Genomic DNA, 20,247 nt, shown 5'->3' with positions numbered 1-20,247 from the left:
ACTGAAACATGGAACAGTTGGACATGTGCATTCAAAAGTTTAGAGACGGTCACATTAAGTTCACGTGTAAAGGTTAGAGTGCATTTTAGGTTCATCCTGAGATTTCACCCACAAGTGAAAAATCCCTAACTTTTCGTGAGTGTTGTATATTGTTGAGGATAAAGGTAAGAGTCTCACCATAAAGGTAAGAGTCTCACCCTTATCCTACATAGACACACTGTACTTAATACTCAGGGCCCCAACACAAAGCTACTGTACTCTGGCAGGAGCTGTTTCATCTTTGCTTCCTCCCATCTAATCCTGAAGGCGTTAATAGAGGTTTGGAGGAGGAGCTGCACGATATTTAAGGTGTGTAGGTCCAGATTAGAGGTGGTGCGGCCCTTTAAAAACAGACCCTTTGGACCCCCCTGTGGGTGCGCTGCTGGTACCATCTACTACATTATCTGTACTCAGAGTTTTCACTGTTATCTGAGGTGTTGCATCAGACTGTTACTACATTATCTCTACTCAGAGACTTATCACTGTGTTATCTCTGGTGTTACATAGGTCTGCAGGTATCATCCATACCTCCCAACCATCCCGGATCCGGTGGGACAGTCCCAGAGTTCGGTGACTGTCCCACGATCCTGGGAATGCTGTGGCATGTCTCACTGAATACCAGATCCCCAAGGAAAGGGAACTTAAAGTGGCCCTGGACAAAAAAAAATAAAAGTGGCCTCATGTTGTAGGCAGGTCTAATTTTACAGAAGATGGGGCAACAGAAGTAGGCGGGTCCAGCAATACTGTAGTGAAGGACAAAATACCACCCCAGCAAATACCACAGTGCAGCACTAAATACAGCCTCTGGGAAACCAACTACTAGAGTGCAGCACAAAATACTGCCGCCCACTAGAGTTGAGCGAACACCTGGATGTTCGGGTTCGAGAAGTTCGGCCGAACATCCCGGAAATGTTCGGGTTCGGGATCCGAACCCGATCCGAACTTCGTCCCGAACCCGAACCCCATTGAAGTCAATGGGGACCCGAACTTTTCGGCACTAAAAAGGCTGTAAAACAGCCCAGGAAAGAGCTAGAGGGCTGCAAAAGGCAGCAACATGTAGGTAAATCCCCTGCAAACAAATGTGGATAGGGAAATGAATTAAATTAAAAATTAAATAAATAAAAATTAACCAAAATCAATTGGAGAGAGGTTCCATAGCAGAGAATCTGGCTTCCCGTCACCCACCACTGGAACAGTCCATTCTCAGATATTTAGGCCCCGGCACCCAGGCAGAGGAGAGAGGTCCCGTAACAGAGAATCTGTCTTCATGTCAGCAGAGAATTAGTCTGCATGTCATAGCAGAGAATGAGGCTTCACGTCAGCCACCACTGCAACAGTCCATTGGCATATATTTAGGCCCAGCACCCAGGCAGAGGAGGGAGGTCCCGTAACAGAGAATCTGTCTTCATGTCAGCAGAGAATTAGTCTGCATGTCATAGCAGAGAATGAGGCTTCACGTCAGCCACCACTGCAACAGTCCATTGGCATATATTTAGGCCCAGCACACACACAGGCAGAGGAGAGAGGTCCCGTAACAGAGAATCTGGCTTCATGTCAGCAGAGAATCAGTCTGCATGTCATAGCAGAGAATGAGGCTTCACGTCAGCCACCACTGCAACAGTCCATTGGCATATATTTAGGCCCAGCACACACACAGGCAGAGGAGAGAGGTCCCGTAACAGAGGATCTGGCTTCATGTCAGCAGAGAATCAGTCTGCATGTCATAGCAGAGAATCAGGCTTCACGTCAGCCACCACTACAACAGTCCATTGGCATATATTTAGGCCTAGCACACAGGCAGAGGAGAGAGGTCCCGTAACAGACAATCTGGCTTCATGTCAGCAGAGAATCAGTCTGCATGTCATAGCAGAGAATGAGGCTTCACGTCACCCACCACTGCAACAGTCCATTGGCATATATTTAGGCCTAGCACACAGGCAGAGCAGAGAGGTCCCGTAACAGACAATCTGGCTTCATGACAGCAGAGAATCAGTCTGCATGTCATAGCAGAGAATGAGGCTTCACGTCACCCACCACTGCAACAGTCCATTGGCATATATTTAGGCCTAGCACACAGGCAGAGCAGAGAGGTCCCGTAACAGACAATCTGGCTTCATGACAGCAGAGAATCAGTCTGCATGTCATAGCAGAGAATGAGGCTTCACGTCACCCACCACTGCAACAGTCCATTGGCATATATTTAGGCCTAGCACACAGGCAGAGCAGAGAGGTCCCGTAACAGACGATCTGGCTTCATGTCAGCAGAGAATCAGTCTGCATGTCATAGCAGAGAATGAGGCTTCACGTCAGCCACCACTGCAACAGTCCATTGGCATATATTTAGGCCCAGCACCCAGGCAGAGGAGGGAGGTCCCGTAACAGAGAATCTGTCTTCATGTCAGCAGAGAATTAGTCTGCATGTCATAGCAGAGAATGAGGCTTCACGTCAGCCACCACTGCAACAGTCCATTGGCATATATTTAGGCCCAGCACACACACAGGCAGAGGAGAGAGGTCCCGTAACAGAGAATCTGTCTTCATGTCAGCAGAGAATTAGTCTGCATGTCATAGCAGAGAATCAGGCTTCACGTCACCCACCACTGCAACAGTCCATTGGCATATATTTAGGCCCAGCACCCAGGCAGAGGAGGGAGGTCCCGTAACAGAGAATCTGTCTTCATGTCAGCAGAGAATTAGTCTGCATGTCATAGCAGAGAATGAGGCTTCACGTCAGCCACCACTGCAACAGTCCATTGGCATATATTTAGGCCCAGCACACACACAGGCAGAGGAGAGAGGTCCCGTAACAGAGAATCTGTCTTCATGTCAGCAGAGAATTAGTCTGCATGTCATAGCAGAGAATGAGGCTTCACGTCAGCCACCACTGCAACAGTCCATTGGCATATATTTAGGCCCAGCACACACACAGGCAGAGGAGAGAGGTCCCGTAACAGACAATCTGGCTTCATGTCAGCAGAGAATTAGTCTGCATGTCATAGCAGAGAATGAGGCTTCACGTCACCCACCACTGCAACAGTCCATTGGCATATATTTAGGCCCAGCACCCAGGCAGAGGAGGGAGGTCCCGTAACAGAGAATCTGTCTTCATGTCAGCAGAGAATTAGTCTGCATGTCATAGCAGAGAATGAGGCTTCACGTCACCCACCACTGCAACAGTCCATTGGCATATATTTAGGCCTAGCACACAGGCAGAGCAGAGAGGTCCCGTAACAGACAATCTGGCTTCATGACAGCAGAGAATCAGTCTGCATGTCATAGCAGAGAATGAGGCTTCACGTCACCCACCACTGCAACAGTCCATTGGCATATATTTAGGCCTAGCACACAGGCAGAGCAGAGAGGTCCCGTAACAGACGATCTGGCTTCATGTCAGCAGAGAATCAGTCTGCATGTCATAGCAGAGAATGAGGCTTCACGTCAGCCACCACTGCAACAGTCCATTGGCATATATTTAGGCCCAGCACCCAGGCAGAGGAGGGAGGTCCCGTAACAGAGAATCTGTCTTCATGTCAGCAGAGAATTAGTCTGCATGTCATAGCAGAGAATGAGGCTTCACGTCAGCCACCACTGCAACAGTCCATTGGCATATATTTAGGCCCAGCACACACACAGGCAGAGGAGAGAGGTCCCGTAACAGAGAATCTGTCTTCATGTCAGCAGAGAATTAGTCTGCATGTCATAGCAGAGAATCAGGCTTCACGTCACCCACCACTGCAACAGTCCATTGGCATATATTTAGGCCCAGCACCCAGGCAGAGGAGGGAGGTCCCGTAACAGAGAATCTGTCTTCATGTCAGCAGAGAATTAGTCTGCATGTCATAGCAGAGAATGAGGCTTCACGTCAGCCACCACTGCAACAGTCCATTGGCATATATTTAGGCCCAGCACACACACAGGCAGAGGAGAGAGGTCCCGTAACAGAGAATCTGTCTTCATGTCAGCAGAGAATTAGTCTGCATGTCATAGCAGAGAATGAGGCTTCACGTCACCCACCACTGCAACAGTCCATTGGCATATATTTAGGCCTAGCACACAGGCAGAGCAGAGAGGTCCCGTAACAGACGATCTGGCTTCATGTCAGCAGAGAATCAGTCTGCATGTCATAGCAGAGAATGAGGCTTCACGTCACCCACCACTGCAACAGTCCATTGGCATATATTTAGGCCTAGCACACAGGCAGAGCAGAGAGGTCCCGTAACAGACAATCTGGCTTCATGACAGCAGAGAATCAGTCTGCATGTCATAGCAGAGAATGAGGCTTCACGTCACCCACCATGTCCGACCATGTCCACGACCATGTCCACGTCCGCGTCCCTTACTAGATGTTTTTCTCATTGTTATGGTTCACCACAACAACAAATATATTATTTGGCCCAATGTATTGTATTCAAATTCAGCGGGATATAAATTTGAGGCCTAGTATTTAGGCGCTGGGTGACCGGTATGGATTTAGTGACAGAATTAGACTTGGAAATGCACAGAAGCGTGTGTGTGTGAAGTTATTCTGAATGACCCAATGTGCACCTTGAATATTATATACCCTTTTAGGGATAGATTTCAAATAGCTCTGATATAGCAGAAACCACTAAATTATGAAATTGTTAAATTGGGAATTGTATTTAAACCCAGAACAAAAAATGTGCTTTGACGGACACTAAATAACTTTCCCAGCCACAACAGGACAGCGTTAACGAGAGATTTAGCAGGATATAAATTTGAGGCCTAGTATTTAGGCGCTGGGTGACAGGTATGGGTTTAGTGACAGAATTAGACTTAGAAATACACAGTAGCGGGTGTGTGTGAAGTTATTCTGAATGACCCTATGTGCACCTTGAATATTATATACCCTTTTAGGGATAGATTTCAAATAGCTCTGATATAGCAGAAACCACTAAATTATGAAATTGCTAAATTGGGAATTGTATTTCAACCCAGAACAAGAAATGTGCTTGAACGGACACTAAATAACTCGCCCAGCTACAGCACTAAGGACAGATTTAGCGGGATATAAATTTGAGGCCTAGTATTTAGGCGCTGGGTGACCGGTATGGGTTTAGTGCCAGAATTAGACTTGGAAATACACAGTAGCGGGTGTGTGTGAAGTTATTCTGAATGACCCAATGTGCACCTTGAATATTATATACCCTTTTAGGGATAGATTTCAAATAGCTCTGATATAGCAGAAACCACTAAATTATGAAATTGCTAAATTGGGAATTGTATTTCAACCCAGAACAAGAAATGTGCTTGAACGGACACTAAATAACTCGCCCAGCTACAGCACTAAGGACAGATTTAGCGGGATATAAATTTGAGGCCTAGTATTTAGGCGCTGGGTGACAGGTATGGGTTTAGTGCCAGAATTAGACTTGGAAATACACAGTAGCGGGTGTGTGTGAAGTTATTCTGAATGACCCAATGTGCACCTTGAATATTATATACCCTTTTAGGGATAGATTTCAAATAGCTCTGATATAGCAGAAACCACTAAATTATGAAATTGCTAAATTGGGAATTGTATTTCAACCCAGAACAAGAAATGTGCTTGAACGGACACTAAATAACTCGCCCAGCTACAGCACTAAGGACAGATTTAGCGGGATATAAATTTGAGGCCTAGTATTTAGGCGCTGGGTGACAGGTATGGGTTTAGTGCCAGAATTAGACTTGGAAATACACAGTAGCGGGTGTGTGTGAAGTTATTCTGAATGACCCAATGTGCACCTTGAATATTATATACCCTTTTAGGGATAGATTTCAAATAGCTCTGATATAGCAGAAACCACTAAATTATGAAATTGCTAAATTGGGAATTGTATTTCAACCCAGAACAAGAAATGTGCTTGAACGGACACTAAATAACTCGCCCAGCTACAGCACTAAGGACAGATTTAGCGGGATATAAATTTGAGGCCTAGTATTTAGGCGCTGGGTGACAGGTATGGGTTTAGTGCCAGAATTAGACTTGGAAATACACAGTAGCGGGTGTGTGTGAAGTTATTCTGAATGACCCAATGTGCACCTTGAATATTATATACCCTTTTAGGGATAGATTTCAAATAGCTCTGATATAGCAGAAACCACTAAATTATGAAATTGCTAAATTGGGAATTGTATTTCAACCCAGAACAAGAAATGTGCTTGAACGGACACTAAATAACTCGCCCAGCTACAGCACTAAGGACAGATTTAGCGGGATATAAATTTGAGGCCTAGTATTTAGGCGCTGGGTGACAGGTATGGGTTTAGTGCCAGAATTAGACTTGGAAATACACAGTAGCGGGTGTGTGTGAAGTTATTCTGAATGACCCAATGTGCACCTTGAATATTATATACCCTTTTAGGGATAGATTTCAAATAGCTCTGATATAGCAGAAACCACTAAATTATGAAATTGCTAAATTGGGAATTGTATTTCAACCCAGAACAAGAAATGTGCTTGAACGGACACTAAATAACTCGCCCAGCTACAGCACTAGGGACAGATTTAGCTGGATATAAATTTGAGGCCTAGTATTTAGGCGCTGGGTGACCGGTATGGATTTAGTGACAGAATTAGACTGGGATATGGCCAAAAAATAAACAGACTATTGCTGGTTAAATGCACTTGGTGTGACAGCTTCACCCTGATGTAGGCTTTAGCCAAAAAACAACCACACCATTGAGGGTTAAATGCACTTGGTGACAGGCGCAGCTTGCCCCTGATTTAGTATATGGCCAAAAAATGAACAGACTATTGCTGGTTAAATGCACTTGGTGTGACAGCTTCACCCTGATGTAGGCTTTAGCCAAAAAACAACCACACCATTGAGGGTTAAATGCACTTGGTGACAGGCGCAGCTTGCCCCTGATTTTGTATATGGCCAAAAAATGAACAGACTATTGCTGGTTAAATGCACTTGGTGTGACAGCTTCACCCTGATGTAGGCTTTAGCCAAAAAACAACCACACCATTGAGGGTTAAATGCACTTGGTCGCAGCTTGTGCTGGCGCACCACAAGACACAAAATGGCCGCCGATCACCCCAGAAAAATGTGACTGACAAACGGTCTGTGCAGCCTAAAAACAGTGAGCAATTGAGGATCAGCAGCTCAATGATCCACAGCTGCAGATCGATCAGTTAATCAAGTCCTTTGGAGGAGTTAATCTGCCTAATCTCGCCCTACTGTCGCAGCCGCAACCTCTCCCTACGCTAATCAGAGCAGAGTGACGGGCGGCGCTATGTGACTCCAGCTTAAATAGAGGCTGGGTCACATGGTGCTCTGGCCAATCACAGCCATGCCAATAGTAGGCATGGCTGTGATGGCCTCTTGGGGCAAGTAGTATGACGCTTGTTGATTGGCTGCTTTGCAGCCTTTCAAAAAGCGCCAAGAAAGCGTCACAAAAGCGCGAAGAAAGCGACGAACACCGAACCCGAACCCGGACTTTTACGAAAATGTCCGGGTTCGGGTCCGTGTCACGGACACCCCAAAATTCGGTACGAACCCGAACTATACAGTTCGAGTTCGCTCATCCCTACCGCCCACCCCACAGTATGAAACTGTATCATTGTCCTGAGGACGGCAATATCATTGACTTCAAGAGGACACCTGTGGCCACTGGCCCGGTGCATAAGGGTCTGATGCTCATACATTAATTATTGCTGCGGGTATTAGATCTTTACGTATTTATTGGACCACCAGGAAATTTCCCTGTAGGGTCTATGGGGAACAGGACTAGGGGAGTGTTATTTTATTTTAACAATTTAGGGGTCAGCACTACTATAAGTGGCCACTAAAGTTGGCACTGTACTGTGTGGTGGCATATAAAGGGCATTCTAGCGTGTGGGGGCATTAAGAAGGATAACTACTGTGCGGAGGATACTAAGTGGGCATCACTATTGTGTGGGGGCACTATTGAGGCATAACTACTGTGAAGGAGGGACTAAGGGGGCATTATACTGGGTAGGGGCAAAAAGCGCATATAAATATTGTGTGGGGGGACAGAGGACGGGATTGGGGCACGTATAGATAAACAGTGTGAATTAGCTACACACGCCGTTGATAATGTCCTTCCTTGGAATTTTTAAAAGTTGGGAGATGTATGACCATCTACTACATTTTCTGCACAGTATTGCAGGTTTACTCCATGGTTGCTACATGGGGGGTGTACATTTATTAATAACAGATTGCCCACATTTAACGATGCATGGAGCAGCTGCCTAAGGGCTCTTTAACGTGAGGGAGTTTTTGATCCGGATGCGATACCTGTGGTCAGTGGCATAACTAGAAATGACTGGGCCCCACAGCAAATTTTTAAATGGGGCTGCCCCTACTTTCGTGCAACCTCCACTCCTGTGACTAGTCAAGATAGCTCTCTGAGACCAGGCCCAGCAGTCTCTCCTTCTGTTTCCTACACGTATATAGTGTATTACATGTCACTGAATATAGTGTCACTGTATATTATGTCATTGTAGAATACTGTTGACCCTGAAAATAAAATCTTTTAGTCCTCCTCCTTGGTGGGCCCTTTCTGAGGTCAGGCCCCAAAGCAGCCACTTTCCCTGCTACCCCCTATAGCTACGCCCCTGCCTGGAGTGAATGCACAGCATTTGGGCTGAATCCTGACCCATTCATTTCAATGGGTGTGTGCACGTGAGCGTTGTTTTTCACTCATCAGTTCTGCATTCAGGAAAAAATCATAGCGTGTTCTTTACTATGCATTTTTCATGCAGCTCTATCTCCATAGAAGTGACTGGGGCTTGCATGAAAAACCGAGAACGTCCGGATGCAATGTATTTTTCACTGATGGTTGCTAGGAGATGTAGATTGTTATCCTTCAGTTTTTTTTCACGCACATTAAAAACACATGCAATCCAGATACAATCTGGATGGGAAAAATGCACACACTGAACAAAATTGCAGACAAAACTGATTGAACTTGCATGCAAAACTTTTCCCTGAACAGACACAATCCGTATCGCTCGTGTGAAGGGGGCCTTACAATAATTTATGCCAGAAGATTGGTGTCAAATAAAACTGATATCTTTGTAAGATTTCAGTTTCTGGTTAACAGACAGCAGAAGATGCCACAAATTTAATAAAAAAGGTCAGAGCTTCTTAATAATTTACCACATCTTTACCACATCTACAGCTTTTTGCGATGACTGGTGTATGCAACACCCTAAAGAATTTATATGGGATAAACAATCGTACTAACTACCAAATATGTAAAAAACGGCACACCAGTTTATGACTTTTTATTTGTGTTTTTGGTGAAATTTTTTCGGGCATTTTTTTTATTCTATAGGGAATTCAATTGATAAAAGCATCTGAAAAATGTAAAATCGAGGGCTTGCATTTCTCATGAAAGATTTGACTGCAAAAACAACAGAAATCAGAATGTGCAGGGCCGTCTTTAACAAGGGGCAAAAGGGGCAGTTGCCCCGGGCCCAGTTGCTCCTGGGGGGCCCAAGGCAGCTGCCTCTTGAGCCCTGCTAGCCACTGCCCCGGGTGTCAAGCTGTCAGCTACACAGGGGGTGCTGCCATGAGCTGTGATTCTCTAGGACCTTAGATGACATCATCACCATGTGACCAATAACCTAGCAATATTACTGGTCACATGGCTATGAGGTCATCAAGGTCCTTTCTCTCTACCAGGAGTGTTGCAGGAGAAGTTTGCCTTAACTGTGGAGCTTTTTTTGTGAAGATTACATCAGAAAAAGGTGATAGTGGGTGTTATGCTAATATACTGTAAACTACTGTATAGTGGGGTGCTGTATAGTGTGGGGGGCTGTATACTGTGGGGGGCTGTATATTGTGGGTGCTGTATAGTGTGGGGGCCTGTATACTGTGGGGGGCTTTATACTGTGGGGGCCTGTATACTGTGGGGGGCTGTATACTGTATACTGTGGGTGCTGTATATTGTGGAGTGCTATACTGCTGTACTGTATAGTGTGGGGAGCTGTATACTGTATACTGTGGGTGCTGTATATTGTGGAGTGCTACACTACTGTACTGTATACTGTGGGGGGCTGTATACTGTATACTGTGGGTGCTGTATATTGTGGGGTGATATACTGCTGTACTGTATAGTGTGGGGGGCTGTATACTGTAAACTGTGGCTGCTGTATATTGTGGAGTGCTATACTGCTGTACTGTATACTGGGGAGGCTGTATACTGTATACTGTGGGTGCTGTATATTGTGGAGTGCTATACTGCTCTACTGTATACTGTGAGGTGTTGTATACTGTGGGGTGCTGTATACTGTGGGCTGCTATACTGCTCTACTATATACTGTGGGGTACTGTATAGTGTGGGGTGCTATACTGCATACTGTGTGGTGCTGTATACTATAGGGTGATATACTGCATACTGTGGGTTGCTGTATACTATAGGGTGCTATACTGCATACTGGGGTGCTGGGGTGCACTGTAACACTAGGGTGAGCCGAGCCCTGGTCTCCTTCCTGCAGAGCGGTGCCCACTTCCAGACTGAGCCCAGCTGCCAAGAGCACTGATCCTGAGCCACTGGAGTCTTCAGAACTGGAAGTATTTACAGTCATTCACTGTACTCTACCAGATGTGTGGATTTTTTGTGTGTGTGTTGTGGTGGAGGGCGTGATTGCCTGCTAAGGTGTGGGAAGGCGGGATCCAGGGGGCCCAAATAAATTTTTGCCCAGGGTCCAATTAATATTAAAGACGGCCCTGAGAATGTGGTTTGGCTTTTTGGTAGCAACAAATTGTCAACATCAACCAGAAAATTTTCAGTGTCTTCACATTCAAAACAACTGTGTAAAAGTAGTAGTGATAAAGCACCAAATTGCTCGGGTGCTCGAGTAGAACCTCGGGAAGTCAATGGGAGAACCCGAGCAATAAACCAGGCACCCTCTGCTCTGAAGAGGGGAAGGTGTCTGGTTCACATGAAAAGGTCAGAAATTGATGGAAACACGACCAAAATCGTTTGGGAACAGCATGGGAAGGATGTCTGGATGCACCTTGGACTCCCAGGTCGCTGCTGGGAACGATGCTGTACGAGTAGTACGCCAATTTTACAGACTGACAATAATACGCACAAAACCGAAGATAAAATCGATTTTAAAGGAAAAATTGTTACAAAACATTCTTTCATGTTTATGTACTTGTATACAAAGTGCAAGTGCTGCTAAAAAACACAAGGAAAAGGCACTCCAATACAACCTGTATATCACATAAAGGAGGGCCTCATTCACATTGTGGCACAATTGTTCAGGTAGTGGGACTCCCTACACTCATAAGGCCTATGCACTAAGTGAAAGGGCTTCCAAAAATTACAAGGAACCTGCACTCCAATAAACCGTTTATTACACATAAAGGAGGGCATCATACACACCCTTGAAAAATTATGATTGATGGCCTGCTGGTGAGCCTCAAAAATATTAGGAGCAAGGGCCTGCTGGTGACTAGCTAAAACATTAGGGACGAGGGCCTGCTGCTGATCTGACCATCGAAAAAATTATGGTTGAGAGCCTGCTGCCGATCTGACTCTCTAAAACATTAGGAGCGAGGGCAGCCTAATAAGCATGTTGATATGATGGAGGAGGAGGAAGAGAAAAGGATGATTGAACCATATACCTATTTTGTGGTGGAAGGGTTCATGGGAATACAGTGTATTCAATACAACATAAAAGCCAAATTTAAAGTGCCTTTATGTTCAGCCGCTTTCCTCTGGTGGAAGTCAGAGACAATCCAGGCCTTGTTCTTTTTAATAAGAGTCAACCTGTCAGCACTTTCAGTTTACAGGCGGATGCACTTATCAGTTATTATGCCCCCAGCAGCACTAAATACCCGCTCTGACAAAGTGCTGGCGGCAGGGCAGGCCAAAACCTCCAAGGCGTAGAGCGCCAGTTCGTCCCACGTGTCCAGCTTGGACACCCATTAGTTTTAAGGCACAGAGGGATCACTGGGGACTCTCACGCGGTCTGCTACGTACTCCTTCACCATCTTCCAAAACTTTTCTCTCCTTGTGACACTAGGCCGCACATCAGGGTGAGGTTGCTGGCGGGGTGTCATGAAAATGTCCCAGGCCTTGGAGAGTGTTGCCTTGCCTCTATTGGAACTGCTGTGTGTTCCCCTCGTCTCCCCTCCCCGGTTGCCCAAGGAATACTCTGCTGCCAGCGTAGTCAGCTGGAAATTTTTGGAGCAATTTTTCCACAAGGATCTTCTGGTATTGCCCCATTTTGCAAGTCCTCTCTACCACAGGAATGAGAGATAAGAAGTTCTCTTCAACCAGTAATTGGTGTTGGCCAAAATACATATAATGCGAGGGTCACGGGAAAGGCAGCATAACATATAGTCAGCCATGTGTGCCAGAGTCCCAAGAGACAAGATTTTGCTGTCCTCATCATGATGCGCAAACGTTATACAGGAGATGTACCGCAGGTAATGTCGCTGTCACCTGCGGCTAATAAAAAATTACAGGGAATATCACTGATATTTATGATGTGCAAATGTTATACAGGAGATGTAGAGCAGGCAATGTTGCTGCCACTTGCAGTGAAAAAATTAGAGTGAATGTCACTGATATTTAGGATGCGCAAACGTTATACAGGAGATGTAGCGCAGGTAATGTAACTGTCCGCAGCAGACACCGTTTACGGAAAACGTACATTGGATGTCAGATATTTTTAGGCTGCGCACACGTTACACAGGAGATGTAGCGCAGATAATGTCGCTGTCTGCAGAGGCCAAACAATTGTACGCAATGTAGCGCAGGTTGCGCTAAAAACATATATTGCTGCCAGATACAACAATAGTCCTTAAAAGGACTTTTGGGTCTCTAACACCAACCCTGCCTAACCAAAAAATACAATTCAATTCCCTACACTATCTGTCCCTTCTACAGCACAGCTCTCCCTGACTAAGGCCGCTTTCACACAAGCGAGTTTTCCGCGCGAGTGCAATGCGTGACATGAACTGATAGTACCCGCACTGAATCCTGACCCATTCATTTAATGGGTCTGCATCAGTTGCTTGAAAAATTCTGCATTTTCTATATTCTGCGGTTTTCGCGCAGCCCTGACCCTATAGAAGTGAATGGGACTTCAGTGAAAAATGCATTGCATCCGCAAGCAAGGGCGGATACAATGCGTTTTTCACTGATGGTTGCTAAGAGATGTTGTTTATAAACTTTCAGTTTTTTATCATGCGTGTGAAAAACGCATCAAAACGCATTGCACCCTGTGCAGAAAAAACTGAACAACTAAACACAATCGCAGACAAAACTGACTGAACTTGCTTGCAAAATAGTTTGAGCTTCACTGAACACTCCCTGAATGCATCCAGAGCCAATCCGTCACGCTCGTGTGAAAGAGGCCTAAGACTGGTCAAACCACGTGTCATCGGGTGCTTTAGGCCCCTTTCACACGGGCGACTTTTCCGTGCGGGTGCGATCCGTGCGGCGAACGTATGGCACCCGCACTGAATCCTGACCCATTCATTTCTATGGGGCTGTGCACATGAGCGTTGTTTTTAACGCATCACTTGTACGTTCAGTGCAAATCGCAGCATGCTCTATAATGTCCGATTTTGACGTGACGCAGGCCCCATAGAAGTGAATGGGGTGTGTGAAAATCGGATGGCATCCGCAAGCAAGTACGGATGCCATGCGATTTGCACGCATGGTTGCTAGGAGACCATCGGGATGGAGACCCGATCATTATTATTTTCCCTTATAACATGGTTATAAGGGAAAATAATAGCATTCTGAATACAGAATGCATAGTAAACCAGCGCTAGAGGAGTTAAAATAAAATAAAAAATAATTTAACTCACCTTAGTCCACTTGTTCGCGAAGCCGGCATCTCCTTGTGTCTCCGCTGCTGATGAACAGGACCTGGGATGAGCTGCTCCATTAAATAGAGCTTAAGGACCTTCGATGACGTCACTCCGGTCATCACATGATCTTTTACCATGGTGAATCACCATGGTAAAAGATCATGTGACGTACCATGTGATGACCGGAGTGACGTCATCGAAGGTCCTTAACCGGTATTTAATGGAGCAGCTCATCCCAGGTCCTGTTCATCAGCAGCGGAGACACAAGGAGATGCCGGCTTCGCGAACAAGTGGACTAAGGTGAGTTAAATTATTTTTTATTTTATTTTAACCCCTCTAGCGCTGGTTTACTATGCATTCTGTATTCAGAATGCTATTATTTTCCCTTATAACCATGTTATAAGGGAAAATAATACAATCTTCAGAACATCAATCCCAAGCCCGAACTTCTATGAAGAAGTTCGGGTTTGGGTACCAAACATGCGCGATTTTTCTCACGCGAGTGCAACGCATGACAATGTTTTGCACTTGCGCAGAAAAAATCTCGCATTTTCCCGCAACGCACCCGGCTCTTAGCCGGGCCAAAAAAATGACGCCCGTGTGAAAGAGGCCTTATAGGCCAGCCAATCACTGTAATGCCAGTAACCAACATGGCTACGGCATTACAGTGAGTGGCAGTACTTACCTGCACGTTTATTGGCTGCGTAGCAGCCAACAAACGTGCGGGGAGGAGACTCGAGCATGGCGCTCGAGCACACGCGGTATTCGGCCGAATGCTGCCATGTGCTGAGCATCGCGATGCTCGAGCCAAACTGGTGTTCGGCTGAGCATGCTCAATCATGACTATGTATAAGAAATTGGCTTTTATGTATTTTTTTACTTTTGTTTTAATGTGAGTCAATAGCAAACATTACAGTTAGGACATCAGGGTTACACAATGTGTTTTTGTGTTCAGCAGAATGTTGGCATTCATGCCGGAAACGCGATGGACACTATTATAATAAATGGGATCCGGTGGGCTTCAGTTGTGTCCAGCAAAGTGGGATATGGCAATTCCAGTATTATGTTATTCTGCCAGGACTGAATACCAGAATGCCTGCCACAGATGTGGACGTAGCGTAAATGTTTGCAGTCAGCTGCTTTTTATGTATGGCCTGGCAAAGGCCATTTCCCACAACACCCTATAAACAAATATGGATTGGTTGAGTTTGCATGTTCATTACTATAGGGAGATAAGAAGACAAATGAGATCGGGATAAGTAGCTGCAAGTAGAAAGGCATATGTAGAGTAGACAGACACAATCCGAAGTCCAACAGACTTTTGGTAGAAAATTGGGCCACTGTTAGGGTTCCTTCACACACAGTTTCAGTCCTGGCTTATTAGATAATAAAATGATTGACGACCAGTGTATTTTGTATAAAAAAAATTTCTATTGAGAGTTTTTTTTTTTTTTTTACTTGTTGTATACCATGTTTTAGCACTAGACATTTTTTATGAAATGTTGGGGTGGGGCATTTCTTTCTAGAGGACAGTGTCACCCTACAATGTCACTTCCTTTGTAGAGCTGTATGGGGAAAAAAAACATTAGTTAAAAAAAAAAAAAACATGCAAAAACGTTGTTAAAAAAACATTGCACATGTTTTTTTGAAACTGCAAAAAAATGGAAGACCCAGAGCATGGTGCGATTTGCAAAAACCCGAGTGACACAAAAGCCGCAACTCAAGAGGAAGAAAGGGTTTCATATTTCCCATAGACTTCCATGCAACATCTGAAACTGTTGCTTTTCCCCTAAAAAACGTGACATAAAACACCATAAAAAAGCACCAAATACTGCAATAAAAAACTCAAAATGGCAGAAAAATATCTATATGTGACACTACCCTTATACACATTTCGCTAATGTGGTAAGTGTTTTCTCTAAAAAAAGTGTAACTCATTGTAAAAGTGAAAGTCTCTCAGTTCCTTTTAAATAATCACATTAAGGCCTCTTGCACACGAATGTTTTTTTTTTTCCGTTTCCGTTCCGTTTTTTGCGTTCCGTGTATGGACCACATACGGAACCATTCGTTTCAATTAATCCGCAAAAAAAAATGGAAGGTACTGTGTATGCCTTCCGTTTGCGTATTTCCATTTTTCCGTTTCGTTCAAAGACAGAACATGTCCTATTATTGTCCGCATAACGGACAAGGATAGTACTGTTCTATCAGGGGCCAGATGTTCCGTCCCGCAAAAAACGTAATGCACACGGACGTCATCTGTATTTTTTGCGGATCCATTTTTTGCGGACCGCAAAATACTGAAAAATCTACATGCAAACAACCGTATGTGTTTTACGGTCTGCAAATTGCGGATCTATAAAAAAAAACGAAGAATAGGACATGTTCTATTTATTAATTTTTTTGCGAGGCTACGGAGCGGACATACTGATGCAGACAGCACACGGTGTGCTGTCCGCATTTTTTGCGGACCCATTGAAATTAATGGTTCCGCATCCTATCCGCAAACAAAAACGGAACGGACACGGAAACAAACAACGTTCGTGTGCATGTAGCCTAAAAATGACATTGCAATAAAAGAAACAGCATTTGCATTGTGAGATTATACACAGATCATTGTGCAGAGATCACGGGATTTCATGTGATGAAAATGCTTTATAAAATATCCTGTTTTGCTCATGTACAGTACGATGTTTACTCTCATGCACTTGGGTGTCATAAGGATTGTCTCATGAAGACAACCCCTGTTCATATAGAGCATGTGGATATCATGGAGGGGGAGGTCATAATAAAAACTCTAATGCTACATTCACATCTCTGCTAAAGGTAATCCTGTAGTCTGTTCCTGTACTGTAATTGCTGCTCCTGGCTGCTCACTTAACCACAGCCTACACAGCAGCTTACCAAATACAAGAGAGGGGGATCAGTCCACACAAGGCATCAGTTTGCAAGGCCAATAAATTAACCCTTTCCCCAATATTCAGCCTTTGGAAGGAAATACATGCATGAATTATATATACCTTTTATGCAGTGGTCTACTAGCATACTGCAAGAGTAAAAGGCGTTGTCCAGAAATTAATATTTTTTTCCCTGATGCCCACAACCTGCCTCTGCTAGGGAAAGAATCATACTTGTGGTCCCCGCTGCTCCGGTCCTGTATGCCGGCTTCAATGTGTCCATCTTTGGGTCTGTGGCTTGTTTACTTAATCCCCTGCAGGGGCATGGTACAGTAACTTGCTCCGCTGCAGTCAACCATTGGCTTCATTGGCTTTATTTGCTATAAGCCATAATCATCAACCTTAAAAGGAATAAAGGCATGCAATAGATCACAATTGAATTGAATTACTGAAATACATTCACTTTTTTATTATATTCTAATTTACCTATATATAGTGCCTATGTTCTCTTGCAGGTAGAGGATTGAAGGTAGAGGATTATTAGCCCTGGAAAAGGTTGCTGAGTGTGGGCTGGTCCCACCCCCTTATAGTTGGTAAGCTGCTGAGTCCCGTGTAGGCTGCAGTTGAGTAAACTTTTGCCCTGTGAACCAAGAGCAGCCAGCAAAGCAACAAAACATGTGCCAGCCCTCTGAGGGTAAGAACTGCTGGAAATAATAGAAAGATTAGCAACCATACAAGAAAGAGTGCTGAATATTTGACAGAAAAGATACTACATGTACTTTAGGCTATAGTCTTCCCTGCATCTTGGTTAGGGCAATAATCATCAGGGCCCTTACCGTATTAAAGAAATTAACTGGTCATCTGTTGGAAAACTGCACCTCGCTGAGGTAGAGAAATAAATGGTCGGTATATGAGTAAAGTCTTTTGTCCAAAATTAGTAACGGCACTGAGAGGGATCTATACGCTGAATATATTTCCTATAGACAGCCTTGAGAAAGCTGCCTATGCAATATGTGTGCTAAGAACTGTACCTATCACTGCCAGTATGTGTACAATTTAAAAAGGTTGTCCAAATTTTTTTTATAGTGCCAGAGAGCAGAAGGCTGTATGAAATGAAGGAAAAACAGAAACTAGTCTTCTAATTGCCCTGTCACTCTTTTGCCCTTTGTTCTTATCCCCTCTGAGCTTGCAGAGATCACGTGCCATTTATTGTCCACATGACTGCTGCAGCCATTTACTGGTCTCAGTTATTATTAGTGATACTGTAAGCATTTTGTATAATGATTATAAGTAAGGGTGTTGTGATGTGCAGACGAACATTGCAACCAACACTCTGTATAGTCTGTGCACAGATAGCAGGCTATATAACTATAATGGAGATCCGCCACAGTACTGCAAGGTTATTACTAGAATGTGTCCATGCAATTCCCTAACACATGTGAAAGTAGCTTCAACAGAAAGTTTCAATTTTAACTTGAAAGCTTTAAAAATCATGTGTTGTGTTTTTGCTTGTTTTTATAGTTTCTTTTTTTAGCTAGACTACAGCATAATAGACCACCTGCTGCCAAAGGCTGGGCTACAATCTGTAAAGCAATTTATTTCTTGACCCTAAAGCTATGAAGGCGTTAAACAATATACGGTACTTCAATGATTGCATTCCCGAAGACTTCATCAATTATGTCAAGTCATTTGACCTGTCTGCCATAAGCTCTAGCTCACCTTGTATCAAGCTCCTGTCAGATGCAATATAAATTTACATTAAGCATGTATTTAGTTAGCACAGATGCAGGAGTCAGCTGATAAGTGAAGATACACAGTATACATACATACATAATTATCAGAGAACTAGAACCTGAATAGTTCAGGAATTACAGGCTTATGTAGTCAAACCTATAGCGAAGGAGATACTGTATAAGGAAAAATGTAAGCAGTCAGATGTGGTTGGGAACATACTTAAGCCCTTAAAGGGGTTGTCTGAGTTATGAAATGAAAAATACAGTACTGTAAATATTATGTTCAGCAATATATACATAAGCTAAGCAGGTTTTAGGCAAAAAAAAATTATATTTCCTCATTTCCCTAGTTCTCTTCTGGCCCTTTGTTTGCCTTCAATAACAACAATCTCGGAGGTTTTCGTCATGAATATTTGTGGGCATAAAAAAAAATGCCCCTCTCCCTACTCTGCAAAGGGAGTGAATAACAATGCTGTCCTGAGTGACATGTCTGACTGCCGGGAGACTCAGCAGCATGCTGTATGAGTAGGACTACAAGTCCCAGCTGTACAATGACACTGCTGATACACACAGGTCTGTCAGCTCTGTGTCTGCAGGATGAGGATCCTGTGTCTCTTCACTGCCTCAAGCTGCTCAGCAAAGCCTCCAGCCAGGGATGTTGCTAGGGTCTCAAAAGATCCGGCGCCCAAGCCCCAGTGAATATGGCCCAGTTCTCTAAGTTGTTACAGCAGCACATACCTCTCACATCCAGGGCCTCCCAGGTGACGTTTCCTCCGATGTAGATCTTCTCTGTCATCATCTTCCCCATTCGGTCCATACAACTTCTCTCAGCCGCCTCTTCTCTGCAGAGTGTGACACACAGAAATCTTAGCTTCCTCACATTTCTATCATCATCCCCCAACCTAGAGTCCCCACAGTGTTATCCTGCTGCTTGCTGTGCCCCCCAATACCCCCAAATACTATCCTGAAGAAAAATGAGTGCCCCCATAGTAATAGTGCTCAGCCCCCTCCGACATACAGTCCCATTTAAATAACATCACTCCCTCCCACAGCCGCCTCCAACATACAATCCAATGTAAATAACATAATCCCCTACCACAGCTGCCTTCAACATATAGTCCCTTGTAAATAACATCGCACTACCCCAGTTCCCTCCAACATACAGTCCTAGGTAAATAACATCACTCCCTCCTACAGCCACTATGAACATACAGTCCCATGTAAATAACATGACCCCCTCCCCAGCCACCTCCAACACACATTTCTATGTAAATAACACCCCTCCCTTCAGTCCTAACATACAGTCTCAGTTAAATAACCACAACTCCCAGCATTGCGCCCTTCACTTACCTCTCCTAATGTAGCAGACATCACCTCAGCTTCTTCCCCTCTTCACTGTCTCCCTCTCCTGCACTGGTCACATGATGGTGACATCATCGCAGGTCCTTCTCAATCACTGACTGTTTTACTGGTCACATGACCTGTGATGTCACCACAGATCCTTCAGCTCTTCCACCGCATTAGATTCAATTGTATTGCAGTCCTGTGGATGGCAATACAGTTGTATCTAGCAGGCAGGCAGGACATTCGGGGCCTGGGACAAAACATCAGGGGCCCAGGCCCCGAATGTTTTAACCTAGCAACGCCCCTGCCTCTCCAGCCCTGAGTGTGTGCTGCAGAAGGGGTTAATTTTTCCTGAAGAATCCAGTGGGAGGGAGACACAGGGCAGACAGCAGCAGATGGAAGTGCAGGGGGCATGGACCAGCA

This window comes from Bufo gargarizans, unplaced genomic scaffold (genome assembly GCF_014858855.1).
Source record: "Bufo gargarizans isolate SCDJY-AF-19 unplaced genomic scaffold, ASM1485885v1 fragScaff_scaffold_320_pilon:::fragment_2:::debris, whole genome shotgun sequence".
NCBI lineage: Eukaryota > Metazoa > Chordata > Amphibia > Anura > Bufonidae > Bufo > Bufo gargarizans.
The sequence above is the reverse complement of the archived record's forward strand: the minus strand, read 5'-3'. Positions refer to the sequence as shown.